Source organism: Rhinoderma darwinii, unplaced genomic scaffold (genome assembly GCF_050947455.1).
Source record: "Rhinoderma darwinii isolate aRhiDar2 unplaced genomic scaffold, aRhiDar2.hap1 Scaffold_716, whole genome shotgun sequence".
Taxonomy (NCBI): domain Eukaryota; kingdom Metazoa; phylum Chordata; class Amphibia; order Anura; family Rhinodermatidae; genus Rhinoderma; species Rhinoderma darwinii.
In genome coordinates, this window is record NW_027464277.1 from 1 (window position 1) to 19,223 (window position 19,223).

The following is a 19,223-nucleotide window of genomic DNA, read 5'->3' on the forward strand; positions in this document are numbered from 1 at the left end:
CCCCTACTCCACTCCACTCCACTATTTGACTGTGGTGCTGCATCAATCAGTGGCTGGCTCAGGTGCAGCTCTTTAACTTACCTAGGAGGGAGGGAGGGAGGGAGGGCGGAGAGAAGACAAGGAAGGTGAATGAGCTGTTCCAATGTGAAATGCCGGAAACACAGAAACACAGAAGACACACACACACACACACACAACAAGAGGTGGCAATGTATTCATTAATTGCATTTAATAAATGAGCTCATTATCACACATGACTGTACAAATGCATTGTCCAACAGGTGTTGAAATAATGGGATTAAAAGGGGAGATCCCTTCAGAAAGACAGAAACAATGGCAAAGAGAAAAAACACTTTTGGAATCTGATTTTAGTCAACACATAAGGGAAGGGTGCACCGGTCCTGGAAATACTGCAATACCAGGTCAATGCGTGGAGTGGACAGAGCAAGCTCTATTTCCATCTCCCTGTTCTAAAAATCCATTTAATATATGGTCCCCAGATAGGGGACGTATCAGATATTAAACTGATAAGAACAGATACTACACTTGATCTTAGCCAAAAGGCCGAGAAGCGATAACCCGAGCGGCCCTTGCCTTGCCCGAGCCTGTCCCATACTGCTGTTCACCCCTTGCAGCGATTCAGCCTACTCCTAGGCAATTCCATGGGGCCCTGCAGGCTCACACACATTTACAGCTACTAAGCGGGAGGTGAATAAAGGCCGGAGAGGAAGCCAGACAGGATTTGCTTCTTTTGCTTGCACCACAATGCAGTGCTGAAAGAGGAGGAATCTACATAAAAACGCCTTCCTGGCAACGCCCAAATGCCCTCCTGCCATGCAGATAAACACTGGCAGCGGCAGCAAGTGCATGCCCACAGCCACCCCTTGTTCCTTCACACCTTGTATCAGCTTTAATCCAGTCCTGTGCTGCCTGCTGAGCAGCACTGAACAACACTGCCTGGGCCCAGGCTTTTATCTCTGAGGCAGGCCCCATTATGATGTCAGAAAGCTGGCTCTGGAATCCTGAGGGCTCCACTATGACACGTGCAAAGTTCCGTCTGAACTTTATATAAGACTGTGAGGCTCAGTCAGTCACTCAGTGTTGCCTGAGAGGGCAACACTGCAACAGCCGGCCGCCAGGCTGTCTTTTTTTTGCACATTTATTTGCCTCCAGGAGGCCACAAGAGGGAGACAAGGGACTGCAAAATGGAAAATAGGCATCCACCAACTTTACAGACAACTTCTCTTTGCTCCTACAACCTCCATCCTTGCACAGTTTGTTATTCTTCCAGGTAACATAGTAACAAATCCAAATTGCTGCTCTCTTTGTAGGCAAGCAAGGGTTTGTTGCAACTGCAATTCTTACTTCTTCTTGAAATGTAGGGACGACAGTACATTCCATCACATCCACCTAGTGTACACAGGTAGGTCCATTGTGGCGGGTAGGCGGCTGGCTGCTTTAATGGCTGTTTGCTGTTCCCCTACTCCACTCCACTCCACTATTTGACTGTGGTGCTGCATCAATCAGTGGCTGGCTCAGGTGCAGCTCTTTAACTTACCTAGGAGGGAGGGAGGGAGGGCGGAGAGAAGACAAGGAAGGTGAATGAGCTGTTCCAATGTGAAATGCCGGAAACACAGAAACACAGAAGACACACACACACACACACACAACAAGAGGTGGCAATGTATTCATTAATTGCATTTAATAAATGAGCTCATTATCACACATGACTGTACAAATGCATTGTCCAACAGGTGTTGAAATAATGGGATTAAAAGGGGAGATCCCTTCAGAAAGACAGAAACAATGGCAAAGAGAAAAAACACTTTTGGAATCTGATTTTAGTCAACACATAAGGGAAGGGTGCACCGGTCCTGGAAATACTGCAATACCAGGTCAATGCGTGGAGTGGACAGAGCAAGCTCTATTTCCATCTCCCTGTTCTAAAAATCCATTTAATATATGGTCCCCAGATAGGGGACGTATCAGATATTAAACTGATAAGAACAGATACTACACTTGATCTTAGCCAAAAGGCCGAGAAGCGATAACCCGAGCGGCCCTTGCCTTGCCCGAGCCTGTCCCATACTGCTGTTCACCCCTTGCAGCGATTCAGCCTACTCCTAGGCAATTCCATGGGGCCCTGCAGGCTCACACACATTTACAGCTACTAAGCGGGAGGTGAATAAAGGCCGGAGAGGAAGCCAGACAGGATTTGCTTCTTTTGCTTGCACCACAATGCAGTGCTGAAAGAGGAGGAATCTACATAAAAACGCCTTCCTGGCAACGCCCAAATGCCCTCCTGCCATGCAGATAAACACTGGCAGCGGCAGCAAGTGCATGCCCACAGCCACCCCTTGTTCCTTCACACCTTGTATCAGCTTTAATCCAGTCCTGTGCTGCCTGCTGAGCAGCACTGAACAACACTGCCTGGGCCCAGGCTTTTATCTCTGAGGCAGGCCCCATTATGATGTCAGAAAGCTGGCTCTGGAATCCTGAGGGCTCCACTATGACACGTGCAAAGTTCCGTCTGAACTTTATATAAGACTGTGAGGCTCAGTCAGTCACTCAGTGTTGCCTGAGAGGGCAACACTGCAACAGCCGGCCGCCAGGCTGTCTTTTTTTTGCACATTTATTTGCCTCCAGGAGGCCACAAGAGGGAGACAAGGGACTGCAAAATGGAAAATAGGCATCCACCAACTTTACAGACAACTTCTCTTTGCTCCTACAACCTCCATCCTTGCACAGTTTGTTATTCTTCCAGGTAACATAGTAACAAATCCAAATTGCTGCTCTCTTTGTAGGCAAGCAAGGGTTTGTTGCAACTGCAATTCTTACTTCTTCTTGAAATGTAGGGACGACAGTACATTCCATCACATCCACCTAGTGTACACAGGTAGGTCCATTGTGGCGGGTAGGCGGCTGGCTGCTTTAATGGCTGTTTGCTGTTCCCCTACTCCACTCCACTCCACTATTTGACTGTGGTGCTGCATCAATCAGTGGCTGGCTCAGGTGCAGCTCTTTAACTTACCTAGGAGGGAGGGAGGGAGGGCGGAGAGAAGACAAGGAAGGTGAATGAGCTGTTCCAATGTGAAATGCCGGAAACACAGAAACACAGAAGACACACACACACACACACACAACAAGAGGTGGCAATGTATTCATTAATTGCATTTAATAAATGAGCTCATTATCACACATGACTGTACAAATGCATTGTCCAACAGGTGTTGAAATAATGGGATTAAAAGGGGAGATCCCTTCAGAAAGACAGAAACAATGGCAAAGAGAAAAAACACTTTTGGAATCTGATTTTAGTCAACACATAAGGGAAGGGTGCACCGGTCCTGGAAATACTGCAATACCAGGTCAATGCGTGGAGTGGACAGAGCAAGCTCTATTTCCATCTCCCTGTTCTAAAAATCCATTTAATATATGGTCCCCAGATAGGGGACGTATCAGATATTAAACTGATAAGAACAGATAAGGTTTCAACAAAGTTTTTTATTGGCAAAAATAATATATTTTACAGACTTTTTTTTAAAATTGAAACCACAAGATAAAATCAACAGCATAATACATGAATATTCATACATTTAAATGAATACAAAAGTAATAATAATAAGACCATTAATACAGATGTTATAATAAAAGTACAGAACAATAGCAGGATAAAATTTATACAGGGCATAAAAGACATAAAAGAATAAAACCATTTTTATTTACAATGTTATGGTATTCCACATTTGCAAACACCACATGGATGTTGCTTCTTTTACCCCTAGCTGCTTTTTGTCCCTAAGATAATAAATATACATTTCACTTAGGGCATATTTCACACAATTTTTAACGTCAATAAAATCATGTTTAAAAAGCAGAATGTTCCTAACCTTCCAAATGGCATTCTTAAAACAGTTTAAAATGATCCAACAGACCATTTGCTGTTTAAAACTTGGGCAGTTAAAAAGACCATAAAACACGTATTCAAATTTAAGATCTTTAAGACCGCAGGCCCATTTCAGCAATGGGCCTACCTTCCTCCAAACCTCCTGTGCATATGGGCAGTTCCAAAACAGGTGCATTATCGTCTCGTCGTCACCACACCTGTCTCTCGGGCACTTGGCTCTCGCCACCAGTCCTCGCCTATGCTGGAATTCACGAGTAGGGAGGCACTGGTGAACGATTGCCCAGGCAAGGTCCTTGTGCACATTTGCCATAAATTTCCCGAAAACGTTCCGCCACACCACCTTGGACCTTGCCTGTGAGAAATTTGAAACTGCCAGTGTATCCTCCTGCCGCCTACAGGAGAGTGACACTTTTTTCTGGTCCCCCAATATGTCAGGCTCCAATTCTTGGAGACCTAGGAGCCTGACAGTTTTTTCGAGCACCGCATATTGTTTTGGGGGACACAGAAGCACAGGAGAATTCAAAGGGACACGAAACCATCGTTTAAAAATCATGCCCGTAGCGTACTTTAAAAAGTAGCTAAAAATACCATCAGAATTATACATTTTAAAACAGAAGCAAAAGTATTTAATGTAAAAGAAGTTAAAAAGGTTAGGAACATCTCTCCCGCCATTGTCCTTACATCTGTACATAAAATCACGTTTTAGTTTTTCCATTTTGGAACCCCATAAAAACATAAAACAGATCCTGGTCACTTTTTTAATATATAAAATTGTTGGAGGGAAAACCATAGCTACATAAAGCATTATGGGTAATAAAACAGATTTAATTATTAAAACTTTTCCCTCCATGGTGAGATTTCTCAAATTCCACATTAAAACCTTTTTTTCCATTTTGGCAATTACTGAATCCCAATTGGGTCTCCCATCGTTTTCTTGATTAAAAACAATTCCTAAAATTTTTATCTGATCCTGCTGCATGTTAACTCCTGGTGTCACAGAGGAATCCCATACACCAGTATAAAAACAGTCACACTTATCAACGTTTAATTTAAAACCAGAGGCTTCACAAAAAAAGCCGGTGTTCCTCAATGCCCGTCTCATAGAAGCGGCGTCTGGGCATAGGACGGTGGCGTCATCCATATAGCCTAGGATTTTTACCTGGTTCCCCCTTCCTCCAGGTATGGGCACGCCTCTGATGACTTTATCATCTCTTATTAGGGTGAACAGAGGTTCTATGGCACAAATAAAAAGGAGCGGAGACAACGGGCACCCCTGTTTCACCCCTGATAAAAGAGGAACACCTTTAGTTAAAAATCCGTTGATAGAAATTTGGCTAAAACAGGATCGATATAAAAGCTTAATACGTGTTAAAATAATTTCAGGAACAGCCATCTTTTTAAGAACCATAAAAAGATATTCATGGGAGACCCGGTCAAAAGCCTTCTCGAAATCTAAGGATAAAATAGCAAGGCTTTGACCCCTTTCTTTAAAATACCAAATGATGTCACGTAAAATATTCAGGGACTCAGTAATTGACCTCCCAGGTACCCCACATACCTGGTTTGGATGGATTAATTTATGAATAAAAGGTTTAAAACGGATTGTTATTAGTTTAGCTAAAATTTTACAATCAACGTTTAAAAGAGTAATAGGGCGCCAGTTTTTTAACTGGTCCCTCTCACCTTTTTTAAAAATTAAGGACACAATCCCCCTCCTCCAGGAAGGGGGCAGCTCTTCAGTAATAAAAACTTCCTTATACAATAAAAACATGTCATTCTTTAAAATTTCCCAAAAAGCATGATAAAATTCGATGGGCAGACCATCTTCCCCAGGAGCTTTCCCATTAGAAAAACTTTTAAAAGCAAATAAAAGTTCCTCCAAGGTAATATTACGGGATAAAACTTCCTGGTCTAAAATATCTAGCTTGGCATCAAGGGAATTAAGAACATGTTCTAAAAAGGAAGGATCAATATTTTTCTTGTTAAAAAGAGATTGGTAGAAATTAAAAGCAGAATTTAAAATGCCGACCATAGTGGTTTCTCCTTCAAGGTTTAAAATGACATCTCGTTTATCCATTACCTTTTTGAAGAAGAACCGGGAACACTTCTCGCCATCCTCGAGGTGCTTTACATGTGAATTAAAAATTATTTGTTTCCCTTTCTCTTCTATGGCATATTTTATTTCAGCTTTAAGATTTAAGATATCATCATCAACATCCATACCAATCTCCTTCAATTTAAAAAGTACATGTAAACGTTTATTAAGAACATAAAACCATTGTTTTTTCTCTTTTGCTTTCTTCTTACCTGCTCGAATAAAAAAAGCTCTGATTTTGGGTTTAATGCCCTCCCACCAGTGTAGCATAGGCTGACTGGGCGCTCTATGGGACTGCCAACACTGGTAGGTCCGCACAAACTCCTCTTTAATGATGGGGTCCTCCAGGAGTGTGGTGTTTAGTCTCCAGGGACCCCTACAAGCTTTTTGCTCTCCCTCTAGCTCCAGGTGCACTGAAAGGAGCTTGTGATCAGATAAAATATTTGTTAAAAGCAAACATTTTTTGGGAATAAAACTATTAGAAGTGAAAATAAAATCAATTCTGGAGCTCACTCTTCCATTGGACCAGGTGGGGCCTGGGTCCGCAGGCAAGAGTTCCCTCCAGCAATCTTTCAATTTAAAATCACCAATAAAATTCTTGAGCAGGTAAGAAGTACGGTCAATTTTTCGATTAAAATCCCCACCCTGGCGGTGTTCTCCATCTCGCACACAGTTAAAATCACCACCCACCAGCAGGGGGGTAGACCCAACACAAAACAATGGTAAAATCTCTAATAGTTCTGCCCTCTCCTGTTTGGTAGGAGGGGCATAAACGTTTAAAACACGAATTAAAGTTCCATTAAAAAGCAAATGTATTAAAATAGCTCTGCCGGGCATGATTTCAGTCACTGTTTGGATGGAGATAAAACGACCTCGGCAGAGCAATCCAACCCCCGCAGAGCGACAGTCATTTCCACCAGACCAGACTGAGGGGCCTAGTTTCCAGTCCATCTTTAAATCTTGATATTCCAAGTCATTAGGGATTCCACATTCTTGAAGCAGGCAAAGGTCAAAGTCCACAGTCTCTAAAAATGAAAATAAAGCAGTCCTGCGGACAGGGCTCTTTAGGGACCTCACATTTAGTGAGGCGACTTTGATAGGAACCAACATAGTCTTAGTTGAGGTCAGGGTCCGAACCAGAAGAGTCGTACTCGGAGATCAGCTGCGAGTCTGGACCCCCTTTTTGAGGGGTCAATAAATCTTGGATGTTGGTAGGGTCAGAGCCAGATACGTGGGCGGCTCCAACCCCCACACTGCTCTCATCCGAACTCCGATAGGCAGCTTTCCTCCGAACTCCGGACTCCTCTTCCTCTCGCTGTCTCTTTGCAGAATGGCTCCTATCCATCTCCTCGAAGTCGCTCTCACCCATCTCTGGCCCCTGGCTGAAGATATCGCTGATGTCCTTCCTGGGCAGCTGCACAGGGGCCTGTGAGGTCCCATCGCTCTTGGCAACCTTTGCCTGCTTACGGGGAGCCTTCATCGCAAGCCCCTCCACAACCGCAGTGGAGGAACTTTGCTCCGACCCCCCCGTTGACCGGAAATGGTCAAAACGAGGCTCCAATCCAGCATATTTTAGGGTTTTCTTAATGGAGCCCTCGTCTGACACAGAGTGTCTCCGCTCCATGCCCACACTCTTGGGACAGGCGTCAGGTCCTACTGCAGAACCTACGGAGCCACGACGCCTGTCGCTAACCACTGCCTCAACAGGGTCCACTGCAGGCGGAGCAGAGGACCTGTTTGCAGAGGTGCCGGTCAACTTATGTCCAGCAGAGTCAGAATTCCTCCTGCTCTGCCTGGACCCGGTGGAATCCCTATGGCCGTCCCTCGAGGCTGACATCGGTGGGCCCCCCGATGGAGCTGTGAAGGACTTTGGCCTGGACCCCTCAGTCGTCAATGCTCGTTTTGGGGCATTACCAGCGGCGTCTGCACATGTTGCAAACTGCCGCTCTGGCCCTGGTCTGGGTGGCCCAGATTTCGCTCTGCGGGGGCAATCTTTAAAAGCATGCCCAGTCATGCCGCACAGATTGCACAACACCTCGGAACTGCATTTTGCCGCTACGTGTCCAACCTGGCCACACCTGTTACACTGCACCACGTGGGGCCGGTCACAATGTTCTCTGGTGTGGCCATATCTCAAGCAGTTCCGGCAGGCTATTGGCATCTGGGGGTAAAATAGGAATCCTCGATTCTTCCCAATGGCAAAGTTCTGGGGTGGGTGATGTAAGCCTCCAATGCCATTGGGATCCTGGCGGAACTTCACCCAATATTTTCTTTTGCCATTCCAGAAGCTCTGGGTGTTCAAGATTTTATGTGAGAAGCGGACCTCCCTGCAGTAACGACTGAGGAAGGTTTCAATGTCACACTCTGAGACAAATGGACTGAACATGCACATCACGAGCGGGACTTCTTCCTCCCCGTAGAGGAATAAAAAGTTCAGTCCATTTAGCCGCTCCTCACTCTGGTCCGCATCAGACAATCTTTTGTGCATGTTGTCGCAACATGCCGCGGCCGTAAAGGATACGGTGTACCGACCGCGGCTTTCCTGGTCGTTGAGACACAGGATGTCCGCCCGCTTGAGCCCCAGGAAGTCCAGCAGAATCACCTCCACAATGAAGCGAAGGTTCTTCCGCTGGCGATGGCCTTCTTCCACCTCGATGCGGACGGACTGGCGCAACCGGGTGTCCCCGGATGCAAATCCAAATGTATATGGCATTTTCAGTGCCTGGGGGCTAAGCCTGTCCCTTATAGCAGCAAGGGCTCAGATTCCACAATTAAGTGGAACCCTCCCCCAAGGCCAAGGATTAGGGTACCCCAGACACCTACGAAGCCCGATAAACGCCCTCGGAACGCTCTTAGAAAAACGCCTCAAGGCCGGTTGACCTCTTGGGTAAGGCGCGATCGCAACTCGTTGTCCGGGGGCTAAGCCCACTCCCCAAATAGCAGCAAGGGGGTGAAGTCTCTCTGTGAAAAGAGACGATCCCCCAAGGCCAAGGAGCAGGGTACCCCGGACACCTCCCAACAAAACCAGATGCAGAAATTTTTGATTGAAAAATGCTTTATTGACAATCAATCGTCATCATACAAACATTACTGCGACGCAGCGCAAGCCATGAAGCAGCAAATAATAAATAATAACAGTCGTCAAACATAACATGACAGTATAATACACAGTACAGGCTAGCCTATGCTATACATTACACCACATGCTACACTAACATTCTTGCATTCACTAAAGCCAAACAACAAAGCATTACAGACAAGTGATGGGATAGGGGAGTGGGTAGGAGGGGATAGGGAAGGGGGAAATCACAGGCCCGAAGCTTTATTGAAAGACAACACACAAGAAGGGAGAGTGGGGGGAAGGGGAGTATCAGTCCTCTTCCTCATCGACGTCCGGGCTGTCCCAGGTGGAATAGTCTCTGAGCAGGCTGTGGATCAGCCTGCGGCAGTCCTGGACGGACACACTCTCTCTCCGCAAAATCAGACGGTTCCTGGCAAACCATATAGCGTCCTTAAAGCAGTTCATAAGGCGCCAGGCTTCCTGGATTGCTCCATCCGTGGTATTCCCAGGAAATAGTCCATAAAGTACCGAGCGGTACGACAGTCTGTTCCTGGGTACTGAGTCCTTCAGTTCATGTTCCAAGGCTTTCAACAGACCCTGTGCAAAGGGGCACTGCCAGAAAATGTGCAAAGATGTTTCCTCCGTGAAGGGGCACCTGGGGCAGTACCGGGTCTTGCACAGGTTGCGGGCATGCATGAATGACCTAAGAGGCAGTCCTCCCTGGATGGCCATCCATGAAATGTCCTTGTGCCCGTTGGTCAACCTGCCAGATGACACGTTAGTCCAAACAGTCTCCAACGTGTCGGCATGAAGCCCTGGAACAGACTCCAGTGAGTCCTTTGCTCTGATGTGCTTGTGGATCGTCTTAGGTTTCCACAAGTCGGGCTTAAGACCCTCCAGTTGATGCTCCCTCACGAACCGGACGACATCTCCGTAGAACCAGGGAGCGTGCCAGTTGTAAGGGAAGGAGCTGTCCCACTTGTCCCAGCCAAAACCTCGCCAGAGGGGAAGGAGGAAGTAGCGGGACATGGCCTTGCCCGCAGAGCCGTTTGCTGTCCTCAGAGTCCTACGAACACAGTCACATACAAAAGCGATCCGCAGCAGAGTGGGAATGTCGGGTATACCCTTCCCACCTTTGCGGGGCTCCTTGTACATAACAGTCCGCTTTACTCTGTCCATTTTCGAGCCCCAGATGAAGCGAAACACAGTCCTGGTAATGGCCCTCGAGACGGTGGCAAGAGGGGGCCATGCCTGTGCAGTGTATTGTAGCACAGGCAAGACTTCGTTACGCAGGACCATTGCTTTGCCCTCAATAGTGAGTTGTCTGAGGCTCCACAGTCCGATCCTTTGGTTGACTTTGGCCAAGCGTTCTTCCCACGACTTTAGGGCTGCACCTTCCTTACCGAACCAGACTCCCAGAATTTTGATGAAGTCCGGCTTGATAGTAAACGGGAAGGAGGCAGGAGAAGGCAGGTACCACTTTCCGAAGAGCATGGCTTCCGACTTCCCGCAGTTGACTTTTGCCCCTGAAGCGCGTCCGAACTCCTCACAGGTCTGGACGAGTGCAGTCACCGAACTCTGGTCAGCGCAGAAGACGGTCACGTCGTCCATGTACAGCGAGCATTTGACCTCGAAGTGTCCTGGACCTGGTGCGGTGATCCCTCTGATCTCTCCATTCTGCCGGATAGCCTCTGCGAAGAGCTCTATAACACAAACAAAAAGGAGAGGTGAAAGAGGACAGCCTTGTCTAACCCCCGACGATACAGGAAAGGGGTCAGTCTTCCAGCCGTTCACCAGCACCGAGCTGTAAATGTCGCAATACATCAGGTTAACATACAAACAGAACAACCTGCCAAGCCGCAGCCTACGCAGAGCCTTACCCATGAATTCGTGAGAGACCCGGTCAAAAGCCTTCTCCTGATCCAGACTGACCAGGGCCGCGTGTGTACGGCGGCTTTGCATGTAATGCACCGTGTCCCTCACCAGGGCAAGACTGTCGGCCACCCTACGGCCAGGAATGCCGCAGGTTTGGTCCGATCCGATGATCTGTCCGATGACAACCTTCAGTCTGTTGGCCAATACTTTGGCGAGGATCTTGTAGTCCACGTTCAGGAGAGAGATGGGACGCCAGTTTTTCAGGTCACATCTCTCCCCCTTCCGCTTATACAAGATCGTGATCATGCCTTCTCTCAAGGACGGTGGCATTCTACCCTCCACCACCATCTCCTCATAGAGCTCCAGCAGGTCCGGACTGATCAAGTCCCCCAGCGCTACATAGAGCTCTGCTGGGAGACCATCACTGCCCGGGGTCCTGCCGGGTCTGAAGGATTTAGCGGCAGAGAGCAGTTCCTCCACCGTCAGGGGTACATCCATAGCCTCCGTACCTGCAGGATCAAGATGATTAGTGATACCTGACAGGAATTTATCGGCGGCTTCGGGGTCAGTGGTTTTCCGGGAGTAGAGGCTTCGGTAGTAGTCTGTGACGACTCCCATCACCTCCTTCTTCCCAGAATGCATGTTTCCGGTCTCATCTCGAAGTTCCTTCAGGGGCGTGTGGCCGGCATGGAGTTTCCTGAAAAAGAACGAGTTACATTTCTCACCCTTCTCCAGGTTCTCCACCTTGGAACGAAAGACAATTCGCTTGGATTCCTCCTCAAAGTGCCTTTTCAGGCCCTTTTTGGCTTCCTCCAGCTCCTTCCTGACGTCCCAGCCGCATTGAAGGAGGTCTTGCAGGGATCGCAGCTGACGCTGCATCTCTCTGAAGTCTCTCTTCCTCTCACACGCCTGTTGACGACTTTTTGCCTGAAAGAAACAACGAAATTCAACTTTAACATATTCCCACCAGTCACAGGTTTTGTCAAAGAAAACTTTATCATTCCTCCAAACAATATAGGCGTCTCTAAGTTCCGCCAGTACCTCCTCTCTTTCCAGCAGGGCACAATTCAGCTTCCAGGAGCCAGGGCCGGGAGGAAAACCGTGGCCGATGGCACCCTGGAAGAGAATGGCCCTGTGGTCAGAGAAGAAGCAGGGGACCATGGAGTGCCCATGCTGCTTGACTGCCCGGGAGGTGAACACAAAGTCAATCCGAGAACGAAGTGAGCCATCGGGTCGGCTCCATGAATAGTTCACAGAGCCAATCCCCATGGAGCCCACAACGTCCTGCAAGGATGCTTCGGTTACCATCTCGATAAGCAGTTTGGAACTGACATCCAGTTTGATTGAAGTGCCGGAACTTCGTCCATCCTCTTCGATGGGGCAGTTGAAGTCCCCGGCCATCACCACTGCCCTAGTGGTGGCGAGCTGGGTCCGCAGGGTCTGGAATAGTTCCAGGCGCTCAGCCTTCATAGGGGGAGCGTACACGTTGATGAGCCTAATCGGCTCTCCTGCCCAGGAACCGTCTACGACCAACAAGCGGCCGCAGGCGAGCTCCTGGACAGAGTCAACAGTAAATACGCTTCCCCTAATCAGGATGGCAACCCCTGCAGACTTACAGTCGCCCCCACCAGACCAGTAGGACGGGCCATGGGTCCACTGCCTGGCCAGATGATGGTATGACCTGGAAGAGGGGAGAGTACATTCCTGCAGCATAAATACATCACTCGACTGCTTGGAAAGAAAAGTTAGCACCATCTGACATCTAGTCCTATCTCTAACACTCCTCACATTGAGGCTAAAGATGTTAAGTCTAGCAGCCATGGGGGAGAATAAAGAAGGTTAGTGCAAACGATACACCTTAGTTACCAGTCCGGTCGGGCGGATCCTCCTCTCCTGGCGGGTCCGAAAGATCCAGCAGGCCCTCTGACAAAAATTGTTCCAGGATTGTAGCCACCTGGATGTCTGTTGTGAAGTCGATGACCTCAGGTTCAGACACGAGTTCCTCCACCATCTGCTCCATTTCCTCCTGCTGCGCAAGGGAATCTTCGCAGATTTCCACGACTTGTCGCTTTGAGGACTCAGCAGCTGGGCTGTCCCTCACCTTTCTCTTCCTCTGGATGGCACCTGAGGAGACAAGAGGGGGAAAATCCTCCAGGGAGAGGACTCCAGCAGCTGGAGGGGAAGATGTTAGTGCTGCTGGAGCTGGGGAGAAGGGAGGCTGGGTTGGGAGAGGTGCAGGTGACAGGACCACTGAGATGGGTGGGTAGGAGAAGGTGAGAGCCTCAGTGGGGGTGACAGGGGTTGGGGACGGGGGGGTGGGGAGGGCCGGGCGAGGGAGGGTGGGAAGGGTAGGGCGAGGGAGGGCCGGGAGACGGGGGGGAGGGACTGTCGTCTTCTTACCATCCTTCTTATTCCCGGTCTTCTGCGCCGCTGGAGCTCTGGCTGGGGCGGGGTTCCCTCTGGCCGGAGCTTTCGCCGCTACAGTTGCCCAGGATCGATCCCTCTTCGGGCAGTCCTTGTAGGAGTGGGCTGCTTGTCCGCAGAGGTTGCACATTGTCCGTTTCGGGCAGTCTTTGGTCTCGTGTCCTGTTACCCGGCAGTTCTTGCAGGCGTCCTCCTTGCAGTCCTTCACCGAATGACCCTTCTTGCTGCATCTCCTGCAGATCTGCGGCATGTCCGGGTAGTAGATGAGGCCGTAGGAGTTGCCCAGCGAGAATGACTGGGGCAGGTGTTGGAGGCCGTCTTCCGCGCTGGAATCCTTGTTCAGTCGGACGATTACCGACCACTTGCCAGTCCAGAAGCCGAGTCCGTTCAGGATGTGGGTGGGTTCCCTCACCACTGTGCAGAACCGCTTCAGGAGCGTGGTGATGTCTTTGCCGGGGGTGTGTGGGTTCCGCATTGAGACCGTCACCCGCCTTTCCTCTCTTTGGACAGGGCAGTTGCCCACAAAGCGAGAGAAAGGGGATTCAGGCCTCGCCGCTTTCACCATCTCCCAGTACCTTCTGCAGATGTTGATCGAAGCGAAGGTCACGAAGAACATCCCGGTCATGAAGGCCTGGATGCTGATGGTCTCCGGCTTAGCGAAGCCCTGGTCCAGGAGCATCTTCTGGCAGAACACTTCTTCCGTCATGTCCGGCACTCTCCCGTCCACCTCCTTCAGCTTCAGGGCCACCGTCTGCTTCATCCAGGGCTCCAGGGTTGGAGCAGCCTGGTTCGGCTTCCTGGTGGCCTGTTGGCTTGAGGAGGCTTCAGGAGGAGATGTCCTGGCCTGGGCCGGCTCACCTGGTCCATCAGCCTTCTTCTTCTGGGTGGCAGGGTTGCTGGTTGAGGCCATGGCTTCTTCCAGCTGTTCCTGTCGCTTGGGGAGGATCTTCGATAGCTCTTTCCCGAAGGGGGCGGAGCTATGCAAATCTTCTCCTTGCTGGCCGAGGTTCTTCCACGAAATTTCTTCCGCAGCGGTTCCTCGTCGAGCTTCTTCTGCGGCCGAGCTTCTTCAAAGATCCCCTTCAGCAGCGGCTCTTCTCCGAAGGTCTCTGTCGCAGTTCTCCTTCTTCTTCCCGGCAGCGATCTCCCGGAGCTTCTTCCCCGATGGCGGCTTCTCCCTTCTGGATCGTCGTCTTCGCTGGTTCTTCTCCGCAGTTCGTCGCCGGCTTCGTCTGGAACGCTCTTGGATCGCTAAGCTAGTGTTTATAGCCCCCAGTGGTTCTCCGAGCTATCTATCCTTACAAGGACTGATAAGAACAGATACTACACTTGATCTTAGCCAAAAGGCCGAGAAGCGATAACCCGAGCGGCCCTTGCCTTGCCCGAGCCTGTCCCATACTGCTGTTCACCCCTTGCAGCGATTCAGCCTACTCCTAGGCAATTCCATGGGGCCCTGCAGGCTCACACACATTTACAGCTACTAAGCGGGAGGTGAATAAAGGCCGGAGAGGAAGCCAGACAGGATTTGCTTCTTTTGCTTGCACCACAATGCAGTGCTGAAAGAGGAGGAATCTACATAAAAACGCCTTCCTGGCAACGCCCAAATGCCCTCCTGCCATGCAGATAAACACTGGCAGCGGCAGCAAGTGCATGCCCACAGCCACCCCTTGTTCCTTCACACCTTGTATCAGCTTTAATCCAGTCCTGTGCTGCCTGCTGAGCAGCACTGAACAACACTGCCTGGGCCCAGGCTTTTATCTCTGAGGCAGGCCCCATTATGATGTCAGAAAGCTGGCTCTGGAATCCTGAGGGCTCCACTATGACACGTGCAAAGTTCCGTCTGAACTTTATATAAGACTGTGAGGCTCAGTCAGTCACTCAGTGTTGCCTGAGAGGGCAACACTGCAACAGCCGGCCGCCAGGCTGTCTTTTTTTTGCACATTTATTTGCCTCCAGGAGGCCACAAGAGGGAGACAAGGGACTGCAAAATGGAAAATAGGCATCCACCAACTTTACAGACAACTTCTCTTTGCTCCTACAACCTCCATCCTTGCACAGTTTGTTATTCTTCCAGGTAACATAGTAACAAATCCAAATTGCTGCTCTCTTTGTAGGCAAGCAAGGGTTTGTTGCAACTGCAATTCTTACTTCTTCTTGAAATGTAGGGACGACAGTACATTCCATCACATCCACCTAGTGTACACAGGTAGGTCCATTGTGGCGGGTAGGCGGCTGGCTGCTTTAATGGCTGTTTGCTGTTCCCCTACTCCACTCCACTCCACTATTTGACTGTGGTGCTGCATCAATCAGTGGCTGGCTCAGGTGCAGCTCTTTAACTTACCTAGGAGGGAGGGAGGGAGGGCGGAGAGAAGACAAGGAAGGTGAATGAGCTGTTCCAATGTGAAATGCCGGAAACACAGAAACACAGAAGACACACACACACACACACACAACAAGAGGTGGCAATGTATTCATTAATTGCATTTAATAAATGAGCTCATTATCACACATGACTGTACAAATGCATTGTCCAACAGGTGTTGAAATAATGGGATTAAAAGGGGAGATCCCTTCAGAAAGACAGAAACAATGGCAAAGAGAAAAAACACTTTTGGAATCTGATTTTAGTCAACACATAAGGGAAGGGTGCACCGGTCCTGGAAATACTGCAATACCAGGTCAATGCGTGGAGTGGACAGAGCAAGCTCTATTTCCATCTCCCTGTTCTAAAAATCCATTTAATATATGGTCCCCAGATAGGGGACGTATCAGATATTAAACTGATAAGAACAGATACTACACTTGATCTTAGCCAAAAGGCCGAGAAGCGATAACCCGAGCGGCCCTTGCCTTGCCCGAGCCTGTCCCATACTGCTGTTCACCCCTTGCAGCGATTCAGCCTACTCCTAGGCAATTCCATGGGGCCCTGCAGGCTCACACACATTTACAGCTACTAAGCGGGAGGTGAATAAAGGCCGGAGAGGAAGCCAGACAGGATTTGCTTCTTTTGCTTGCACCACAATGCAGTGCTGAAAGAGGAGGAATCTACATAAAAACGCCTTCCTGGCAACGCCCAAATGCCCTCCTGCCATGCAGATAAACACTGGCAGCGGCAGCAAGTGCATGCCCACAGCCACCCCTTGTTCCTTCACACCTTGTATCAGCTTTAATCCAGTCCTGTGCTGCCTGCTGAGCAGCACTGAACAACACTGCCTGGGCCCAGGCTTTTATCTCTGAGGCAGGCCCCATTATGATGTCAGAAAGCTGGCTCTGGAATCCTGAGGGCTCCACTATGACACGTGCAAAGTTCCGTCTGAACTTTATATAAGACTGTGAGGCTCAGTCAGTCACTCAGTGTTGCCTGAGAGGGCAACACTGCAACAGCCGGCCGCCAGGCTGTCTTTTTTTTGCACATTTATTTGCCTCCAGGAGGCCACAAGAGGGAGACAAGGGACTGCAAAATGGAAAATAGGCATCCACCAACTTTACAGACAACTTCTCTTTGCTCCTACAACCTCCATCCTTGCACAGTTTGTTATTCTTCCAGGTAACATAGTAACAAATCCAAATTGCTGCTCTCTTTGTAGGCAAGCAAGGGTTTGTTGCAACTGCAATTCTTACTTCTTCTTGAAATGTAGGGACGACAGTACATTCCATCACATCCACCTAGTGTACACAGGTAGGTCCATTGTGGCGGGTAGGCGGCTGGCTGCTTTAATGGCTGTTTGCTGTTCCCCTACTCCACTCCACTCCACTATTTGACTGTGGTGCTGCATCAATCAGTGGCTGGCTCAGGTGCAGCTCTTTAACTTACCTAGGAGGGAGGGAGGGAGGGCGGAGAGAAGACAAGGAAGGTGAATGAGCTGTTCCAATGTGAAATGCCGGAAACACAGAAACACAGAAGACACACACACACACACACACAACAAGAGGTGGCAATGTATTCATTAATTGCATTTAATAAATGAGCTCATTATCACACATGACTGTACAAATGCATTGTCCAACAGGTGTTGAAATAATGGGATTAAAAGGGGAGATCCCTTCAGAAAGACAGAAACAATGGCAAAGAGAAAAAACACTTTTGGAATCTGATTTTAGTCAACACATAAGGGAAGGGTGCACCGGTCCTGGAAATACTGCAATACCAGGTCAATGCGTGGAGTGGACAGAGCAAGCTCTATTTCCATCTCCCTGTTCTAAAAATCCATTTAATATATGGTCCCCAGATAGGGGACGTATCAGATATTAAACTGATAAGAACAGATTTTTTTTTTTTTTTTTTTTTTTTTTTTTTTTTTCAAGTGCATAAAAAGTGCAGAGGTGCCACACAAAAAGTGCACAAGGATGCGGTCTATCGCAGCCCTTCTCTTAAAAGAGAGAGGCCCCGCATAACCATTCCCTGACCCTCCAAACCATAGGCCTAGAGGATCAAGGATCGATGGTCCCCCCTCGCCGAAGCTTAGGGAGACCCAAACACACTCCTAGGCTTCTACCTGGGCTGCCACCCCAGTGTCCACCTAGGAGCCTGCATCCTAGTTGCACCTCCCCTCCGAAGAAGGGAGGCCGGGTTGCAGGGGAAAAAGGAACCAGAAGGCCACACATTTTCCCCCTAGACCTCAGGAGGGTCCCAAAAGGGCACCGCATCCCAAAATCCTTGTGACAAACGTGACAAACACACAGTGAAAAACAAAATTAAATAAGTGGATGTGCGCTGTGATACAGCCTGGACATCCGCCAGGTATAAAAAAAATTCCTCATCTCCCAGCCAGAAGGCCGGGAGAATAAAGGTGTGTGCTCATATAGCGTGAAAGAGAGTGCGTGCAAGTGTGCCTTCACTCAGTGGGATCCCACCCCCAGTGAGTTAGGGCACCCCAGGGTCACCAGCCCTGGGGCACATAGCAACTCGGGCTTCCAAACTACCCGGCCTAATGACCTCGATCCGGCGGTCGCCTGGTCACCTACAAATGGTACCTTTAAACCAAATGCGTACACCAGAGCGATGACCGTTGTGGTTCCCTGCCCTCACCTCGGCGTTCTGTCATCCCCCTACGATGGCCCACGTACCACCGGCAGGGATGATTACTAACCAAAGCTTGAGCAGGTACTACACTTGATCTTAGCCAAAAGGCCGAGAAGCGATAACCCGAGCGGCCCTTGCCTTGCCCGAGCCTGTCCCATACTGCTGTTCACCCCTTGCAGCGATTCAGCCTACTCCTAGGCAATTCCATGGGGCCCTGCAGGCTCACACACATTTACAGCTACTAAGCGGGAGGTGAATAAAGGCCGGAGAGGAAGCCAGACAGGATTTGCTTCTTTTGCTTGCACCACAATGCAGTGCTGAAAGAGGAGGAATCTACATAAAAACGCCTTCCTGGCAACGCCCAAATGCCCTCCTGCCATGCAGATAAACACTGGCAGCGGCAGCAAGTGCATGCCCACAGCCACCCCTTGTTCCTTCACACCTTGTATCAGCTTTAATCCAGTCCTGTGCTGCCTGCTGAGCAGCACTGAACAACACTGCCTGGGCCCAGGCTTTTATCTCTGAGGCAGGCCCCATTATGATGTCAGAAAGCTGGCTCTGGAATCCTGAGGGCTCCACTATGACACGTGCAAAGTTCCGTCTGAACTTTATATAAGACTGTGAGGCTCAGTCAGTCACTCAGTGTTGCCTGAGAGGGCAACACTGCAACAGCCGGCCGCCAGGCTGTCTTTTTTTTGCACATTTATTTGCCTCCAGGAGGCCACAAGAGGGAGACAAGGGACTGCAAAATGGAAAATAGGCATCCACCAACTTTACAGACAACTTCTCTTTGCTCCTACAACCTCCATCCTTGCACAGTTTGTTATTCTTCCAGGTA

At 49.2% G+C, this 19,223-nt stretch overlaps 4 non-coding genes and 3 pseudogenes across 4 annotated transcripts; all 7 read right to left on the reverse strand.

Moving 5' to 3' along the window:
* Nucleotides 1-385: 385 nt before the first annotated feature.
* Nucleotides 386-576, reverse strand: LOC142729203 (U2 spliceosomal RNA). The gene has a single exon (XR_012878067.1). It is a non-coding gene; the product is annotated as a U2 spliceosomal RNA (small nuclear RNA).
* A 1,282-nt stretch (nucleotides 577-1,858) lies between these two features.
* On the reverse strand, nucleotides 1,859-2,049 carry LOC142729233 (U2 spliceosomal RNA). The gene has a single exon (XR_012878078.1). It is a non-coding gene; the product is annotated as a U2 spliceosomal RNA (small nuclear RNA).
* Nucleotides 2,050-3,331: 1,282 nt separating this feature from the next.
* On the reverse strand, nucleotides 3,332-3,523 carry LOC142729272 (U2 spliceosomal RNA). Its single transcript, XR_012878107.1, has one exon. It is a non-coding gene; the product is annotated as a U2 spliceosomal RNA (small nuclear RNA).
* An 11,096-nt stretch (nucleotides 3,524-14,619) lies between these two features.
* LOC142729208 (U2 spliceosomal RNA) lies at nucleotides 14,620-14,721 on the reverse strand (annotated as a pseudogene).
* A 1,282-nt stretch (nucleotides 14,722-16,003) lies between these two features.
* Nucleotides 16,004-16,194, reverse strand: LOC142729247 (U2 spliceosomal RNA). The gene has a single exon (XR_012878089.1). It is a non-coding gene; the product is annotated as a U2 spliceosomal RNA (small nuclear RNA).
* Nucleotides 16,195-17,476: 1,282 nt separating this feature from the next.
* On the reverse strand, nucleotides 17,477-17,682 carry LOC142729276 (U2 spliceosomal RNA; annotated as a pseudogene).
* Nucleotides 17,683-18,435: 753 nt separating this feature from the next.
* On the reverse strand, nucleotides 18,436-18,505 carry LOC142729218 (U2 spliceosomal RNA; annotated as a pseudogene).
* Nucleotides 18,506-19,223: the final 718 nt, after the last annotated feature.